Genomic DNA, 6,577 nt, shown 5'->3' with positions numbered 1-6,577 from the left:
TCAAGGGCTTTCTTTTCTATAGTGGTGCTTGCCACATAGCACTTAGTAGGTGTTTAATAAATGTTCATGGCAGGAAGGGAGGAAGGAAGACAGATGATAACATTAGTACAGAGTACTTTATACAGACAAGGTCCCTGTGGAATTCACACTTGTCCCCTAAGATCTACTGACTAAGCATGAAAATCACCAAGGAAATGTGATCAGCTTGGAAGAGAAGGAGGGGGAAGAGGAGAGAGAAGAAACTGGAGCAGCCTGTTATCGGACCAAAGATACCAGTCCTTCTACTGTACATGGTTCCATTGCTGATGGTTGCATCAGCTCAGGCCAACTTGAAAACCTGGCTGCTGCTCTGAGACATTGAAGGAGTCTCCAATTGCTGCCTGCCCCAGAGAGTTGTTTTTCTAGGGGTAGTTGGTCATTTGTTTTGTAGCCTCTCAAGTGCTCTTCTTTATGTCTAGAGACCAGCCAGCTCACCAGGCACTTCTGTGGGGTCTGGCATGAGAGAAAGATGGGAGATGGACAATGCTAGTGAAAGCCCGTCTGACCTTAGCAGTCTTATTCCAGTTCTCATGTCAAATTAGACTCCTAATAGATCCTCGCCCACAGCCCAGATCCTCTAGCCTAGAAAGCTTGGAGTAGATGGAGTGTAACTGGAGACCACTGTAGTCTGAGGTTTCATAAGGGAGTTGAAACTGAAACTCAACAGAGCTTTTCTAGTAAACACATTTGCTATTTAATCAATTAGGTCATTGATGTAAGTAGGACTGTCTCAACTGGCATGCCAACTCTGATTGATGGAGAATACGTGCCTGGGGAGTGGTGTCAGAGGAGGATTCTGAATCTATACCCCACATCTGGGACTCAGGAGCAAGTGCTGTGATCAGTCAACAATGGCTGTCAAGGATGCAGGAAAGGGAGTAGCCCCGGGAGAGGTAGAGACTTAATTGCTTGAGTTGCTAAGGAGAAGCACAGGCTGTTTTTTTGGAAGTTGGTAAAACGAATATGGTGGAATGGTCAACTATGTTCATTTAAGTCTATCAGGACAGACCTTGAGCAGTTCAGCTTTTAGGAGAAATGTGGTACCAGCTCGGGAAGGAAGGCAAAGAAGGGTTAAGGGGGGTGGATGGGTCAGTGTTCTGGCTTCCACGCCCCTGTAGATCCCTGATGGTCTTCAGAAACAGTCAGATGGAGAGAGAGCAGGCATGACAACATTAGATGGTTGTTCTCAGTTGGAGTTTGAGACCTGAGCAGATTCTAGAATAGAGAGTCAAGCCGTTGACAAACAAATGGAAAAGCATAGAGAGTGTTTCCCAAACTGAGTACCATGAATCACTTAGTATCCATGAAATGTTACGGGTATTTTGCCGTGATAAATATGCAGGGGTAGGGGCTCCTGGGTGGTGCTGTCGGTTAAGCCTCCAACTCTTGGTTTCAGCTCAGGTCATAGTCTCAGGGTCCCGAGATCAAGCCCTGCGTTGGGCTCCATGCTCAGTGCTCCATGTGGAGTCTGCTTAAGACTTTCTCCCTTTCCCCCTACCTCCCTGCGCTCATGCTCTCTCTCTCCCAAAATAAATTTAAAAAAAATATAGACAGAGGTAGAGTTCCACGGTATACAAGCTTGGGAAATCCTCTATCAAAAAAATTCAAGAGGGGCACCTGGGTAGCTCAGTGGGTTAAAGCCTCCGCCTTCGGCTCAGGTCATGATCCCAGGATCCCGGGATCGAGCCCTGCGTCAGGCTCTCTGCTGAGCAGGGAGCCTGCTTCCTCCTCTCTCTCTCTGCCTGCCTCTCTGCCTACTTGTGATCTCTGTCAAATAAATAAATAAAATCTTAAAAAAAAAAATTCAAGAGAGTTAACTAGCCCAAGGTGGCTCTTGGCCAGAGGGGGTTATGGAAGAGAAATGTAAATATGAAAGCAAAAATGTGGGTTGGTTTAGGCTCTGAAAGGCCTTGAGTGACAGTCTGAGTAGTTAGGTTTGGGTGCGCAGATGTGGAGGGCTGTGTGCTAGGGACATAACGCAATCAGAAATAACTGTTGATACCATGAAGAAAAGCTTGGAGAGGAGAGAGACTGGAGGGCAGGAGATTAGCTAGGAAACTGTTATATGGTCCAAACAAGAAGTTTTAACAGCCTGCATTAGGGAGGTAGCAATGGGAACAGAAGAGAAGGGCCAAGGTCAAGAGCTCTCTCACTAGGAGTATTGGCAGGACCAGGCTGTTCATGAGGGCTTGTGCTGTAAGGCACCGACCAGCTCTTTCCTACAACCCAAGAGCAAAACCCACAGAGTGGGAGGTAGAATGCTGAGATGGAGTATTTGATTAGACAGGAAGTATAACTTCTTGTCTCTGGTTTCTGAGAATGATTAACCCCTAGTAGAGTACCGAGAACACTAGCATGACTTCAGGAGCTCACTCACAGGCTACGGCCATTGCCCTGGACCGCCAGGCTTATGGCCATGCCCAGCCCCTTTCTTCTCCATGAGTCCTTTAAGTATGAGTGTGTAAATGTTGGAGGGGGGCCTCAGAGCTCATCTAGTCAGTGGCTTTCAAATCTGACTGAACATCAGGAACCTTCAAAAAGCTCATTAAAATGCAGATTCTCAGTCTCCGTTTCCAGAGCCTGGGGATCTGCATTTTATGATGTCCTGAAGTGGTTCTGAGGGTTAGTCAAATTTAGGAATTATTTCGTCCCATCACTTCATTTTATAGATGAGTAAACTGAGGCCCAGATTGGAGCAAGGGCTTGCACCAGACCCTCGCAAGAGGGCAGGAGTTAGTGGCAGGGCCGGGACTAGTACCTCCAGCTAGAGCTCCTCTAATCAGTCCATCATGAACTAATACCTGGTCCCATTGCTTGGCTTTAGGCTGAGGGTTACACAGCAATGAAAAAGTTCAGAAAGTTCTCCTGTCCCACCCCGTGCCCTCTGAGCGCCCCCGGAGACATGTTGCTTAAGTCTGGAAAATACACACAGGTGCACCCAGGGCAAGAATTATACCAATAATAGCGGCTAACATGTACTGTGTGCTGGTCATTGCTCTAAGCACTTTACATGGAGAGCTCTTTTAAACCTTTCAACAATCTGTGAGGTGAATATTCTCCCCATTTTACGGAAGAGGAAATGGAGGCACAGGGAAGTTACAGGGGCAAGGAGCTGCTTTCACCATGTCATGTTCAGGTGATTGTTTTCCTCTCCTTGGGGTGCTCAGAGCTCCTGCTTCCTTTATTCTGCTCATATAGAGCTGGCCTCTTCCCCTCCACACTGCCTCCTTCTCCAGCCCAGGGCGCCATTCAGAACTGAGCCAGGGGAAGGCGGGGGAGGGTTGGCTGCAGTATCTCCCCGGTGCCAAGCTCCACTATGGATCTCCCTTTACTGAGGGGCTGCAGCATGTGCTGGTCACCCGGAGCCAGGCAGGCAGGGGGAGGAGGCTGCTTCTCCCGCCAGCCCTCTGTTGCTGTTGGAGGGACGGCATTTTCAGGGAATTCATTCTTTGCTGGGAGTGGGTGGGTGAGGGCACAGTCTAGGGGGTGCAGAGATGTATGGTGTCTTAAACATAAAGTATGTTATTTATGTTGCCACTGAGCTGCCTGTTATATCCCTGTTGAAACTTTGTCTAATTTTGTTATTCAAGGCCCTTGTGTTAGGACTCACAGTTCTTTTTCAGCATAGTGAACAAATTTGATCTCTCCTAGAGGTCCTGGCCAGAAGTTCTCTTGTTTTTATTTTCTCAGTGGCTGCTAGGAAGCTCAGGGTTCTATTTGTCGCTTAAGCGAACACTCCGTCTGATTTTTGAGTTTGTGATGAAATTAACTTCCTCCCTTCAGTTTTTCCTCCCGTTTTAATGGTTATTGATCTCTGAATTAATTTTAATTTGCCACGTTTCTAACTATAATATATGAGAGTGCCAGTTTACCATCCTCTAATTGACATTTTTAATAGGTTATTTTTGGTTGCTATTTAAATTCTTATGTCTTTGTTGAGCGTTTTTCCATGTTATTTTCTCCTATAAACTTTTTTCTCCTATATTTTCTCCTATAAACTTTTATAAACTCCTGTCCTTATTAATCTAGGTGATATTAATGATTCATTTCTTGACCTATATGAATTTTCAAGTATTAAAATTATTTACCCTTGGGTTATAAAATTTTTTTTAATTGCCTGTTAGTGTAGGCTTTTATTTTATTTTATTTTTAAAAGATTTTATTTATTTACTTGACAGAGAGTGAGAGACTACAGGCAGGGGGAGTGACAGAGGGAGAGGGAGAAGCAGGCTCCCCACTGAGCAGGGAGCCAGATGTAAAGCTTGATCCCAAGACCCTGGGATTATGACCTGAGCAGAAGGCAGACACTTAACTGACTGAGCCACCCAGGTACCCTGTGCTTTTATTTTAAGCTGCCTCAAATAGTTTACCAGAAATAAGCAGGGCAGAAAATGAATGATTGAATTAAATTTCTTGGGACGCCTGGGTGGCTCAGTTGGTTAAGCAGCTGCCTTCGGCTCAGGTCATGATCCCCGCGTCCTGGGATCGAGTCCCACATCGGGCTCCTTGCTTGGCAGAGAGCCTACTTCTCCCTCTGCCTCTACCTGTGCTCGCTCTCTCTCTCTCCCTCTCTCTCTCTGACAAATAAATAAATAAAATCTTAAAAAAAAATAAATTTCTTATTTATGTACTCAACGAGTATTTATGGAGCAGTCCTTCTGACCATCCACTTTATCTGCAGTTTGGTTCCTTTTTCCTTTTCTTTTTTTTCATTAGCAGTGAATTTTAATTACAACTAATAGTTCAGATGAAGGACAGACTAGAATAGTGTTTAAAACCAACTTCTGAAAAAAAAAAATCACAATCATACGAGGGAGATAAAACAGGCGAGCAAAAGTCCAAAAAAGTGCAGCTTGGATTATCACACTTGGATGATGCAATTTAGTCTCTATGGTAAGAACAATAGCTGGCATCTAGCGAGTGCTTATTATGTGCTAGACACTGTTCCTTACATGTATTAACTTATTTCACAACAGTCTTACAAGGAAGTTACTATTATCATCCCCATTTTAACGGACAGGAAAACTGAGGCCCAGGTTAGTAGCTAACGAACTTGCTGTGCCGACACAGCAACCGGACGGTAGAGCCGGGATGCAGACTCCAAGCCTGTACACCAGTGGTTCTTAACAAGGTGCGATTTTTACCCCCAGGGGACATAGGAAATGTCTGGAGCCATTTTTGGTTGTTACCACTGGGGAGTTGCTTCTATTATGTAATGAGTCAAGGCCAGGGACACTGCTAAACATCCTACAGCACAAAGGACAGCCCTTCTCCCTCCCCAACAAAGGATGATCTGGCCAAACGTTCATCATGCTGAGACATACCCACAGAGGTTGGTAGACCAACCATTACCAATGGATCATTTCCTTAGGCTTCCCCAAAGCTCTTTAACCTGGTTCTCTGTCCTTGATCTGCCCGGATAACTGAAAATGGGATGGGCTGGGTGACCGTAGCCATAGTGGCACAGTCCGCTCGAGGGAGCATAGGCATTCTAGAGGGCACACTCTGGTGCTTGGGTTCCCCAAAGAGTATAAACCTCATGGGGACAGATTTCTGAAGGCAGGAAGCAAAACCCAGAAAGCCTTCCGGTCCATTGTTATTGCAGGTCCAGTGAGGGGCAGGGGCTGTAGGAGGAGCTGCTGCCTTGTTAGGGAGCAGTGCCCCATTCCATGACAAGGACCACCCAGAAAGCCTGAGGTTACTGAAGCCCCAGACGGAGTGCTCTCTGTGCCCCTGCACATCTGCTCCTCCCTCCCTCTGCCTGTGGCTTCCTTTCTGCCAGGTTCCCAGACACTAACTCTGCATCCGCCTGGTCCAGATGTCTGTGAGCAGGTCCTTCTTATCCCCCATCTTATCTAGATAGTGACGTAGGGTGGGATGAGTCCTGTTTCCATTGTAGCCTCGCACCTAACCCATTGCAGGCCCCTCATCCAGAAATCTCAGTTGCAGCCTTCTAGAGCGAGCTGCTAGAAGAAACCTCCTTCCTGGCAGCGAGGGCATCTCCTCTGGAAGGCTGTGCTCTTGTGGAAGAACACCGCCCAAGGAATTGGCAGGCCTTGCCTGGTGGTTTCTGTACTCAGGAGCCCTGCGTGGGGCTCACTGCAGGCCTGAGTTACATTCGTCTCCTCCGTGGTGCCTGGCACATGGCTCTGCATGGGGCTGCTCGTCAGTAGTTATTTGTTGGATGGAATAGGGGCATCCCTGCTCTGCTCTGCTCTCCTGTCTGGACAGATCGAAACCACCTCCACAGATGGACTCAGGTGGTGGCTGCGGCCTGCTCCAGGGAAAGGGAAGCAGATACATGTCGATCATGTGGGGTACACGGCTGATGGGTTTACCGGTGTCCTCCTGCCTGCAGAGCAGGTGCCTGGACACAGCAGTGAATCCTGTCCCCTGTCTGTGGGCTTGACTCAGCCTACCCCGTTCCACCTCCCCAGGCTAGAGGATCTCTGGGGCAAGGGGCTGTTAGTGAATTATACTCAGACTTCTCAGGGGCCTGCTCTGTGCCAAATACAGTGCTGAGTGTGGCAGACACAGC

Source organism: Martes martes, assembly GCF_963455335.1.
Source record: "Martes martes genome assembly, chromosome: 4".
NCBI lineage: Eukaryota > Metazoa > Chordata > Mammalia > Carnivora > Mustelidae > Martes > Martes martes.
This window is presented reverse-complemented; position numbering follows the sequence as displayed.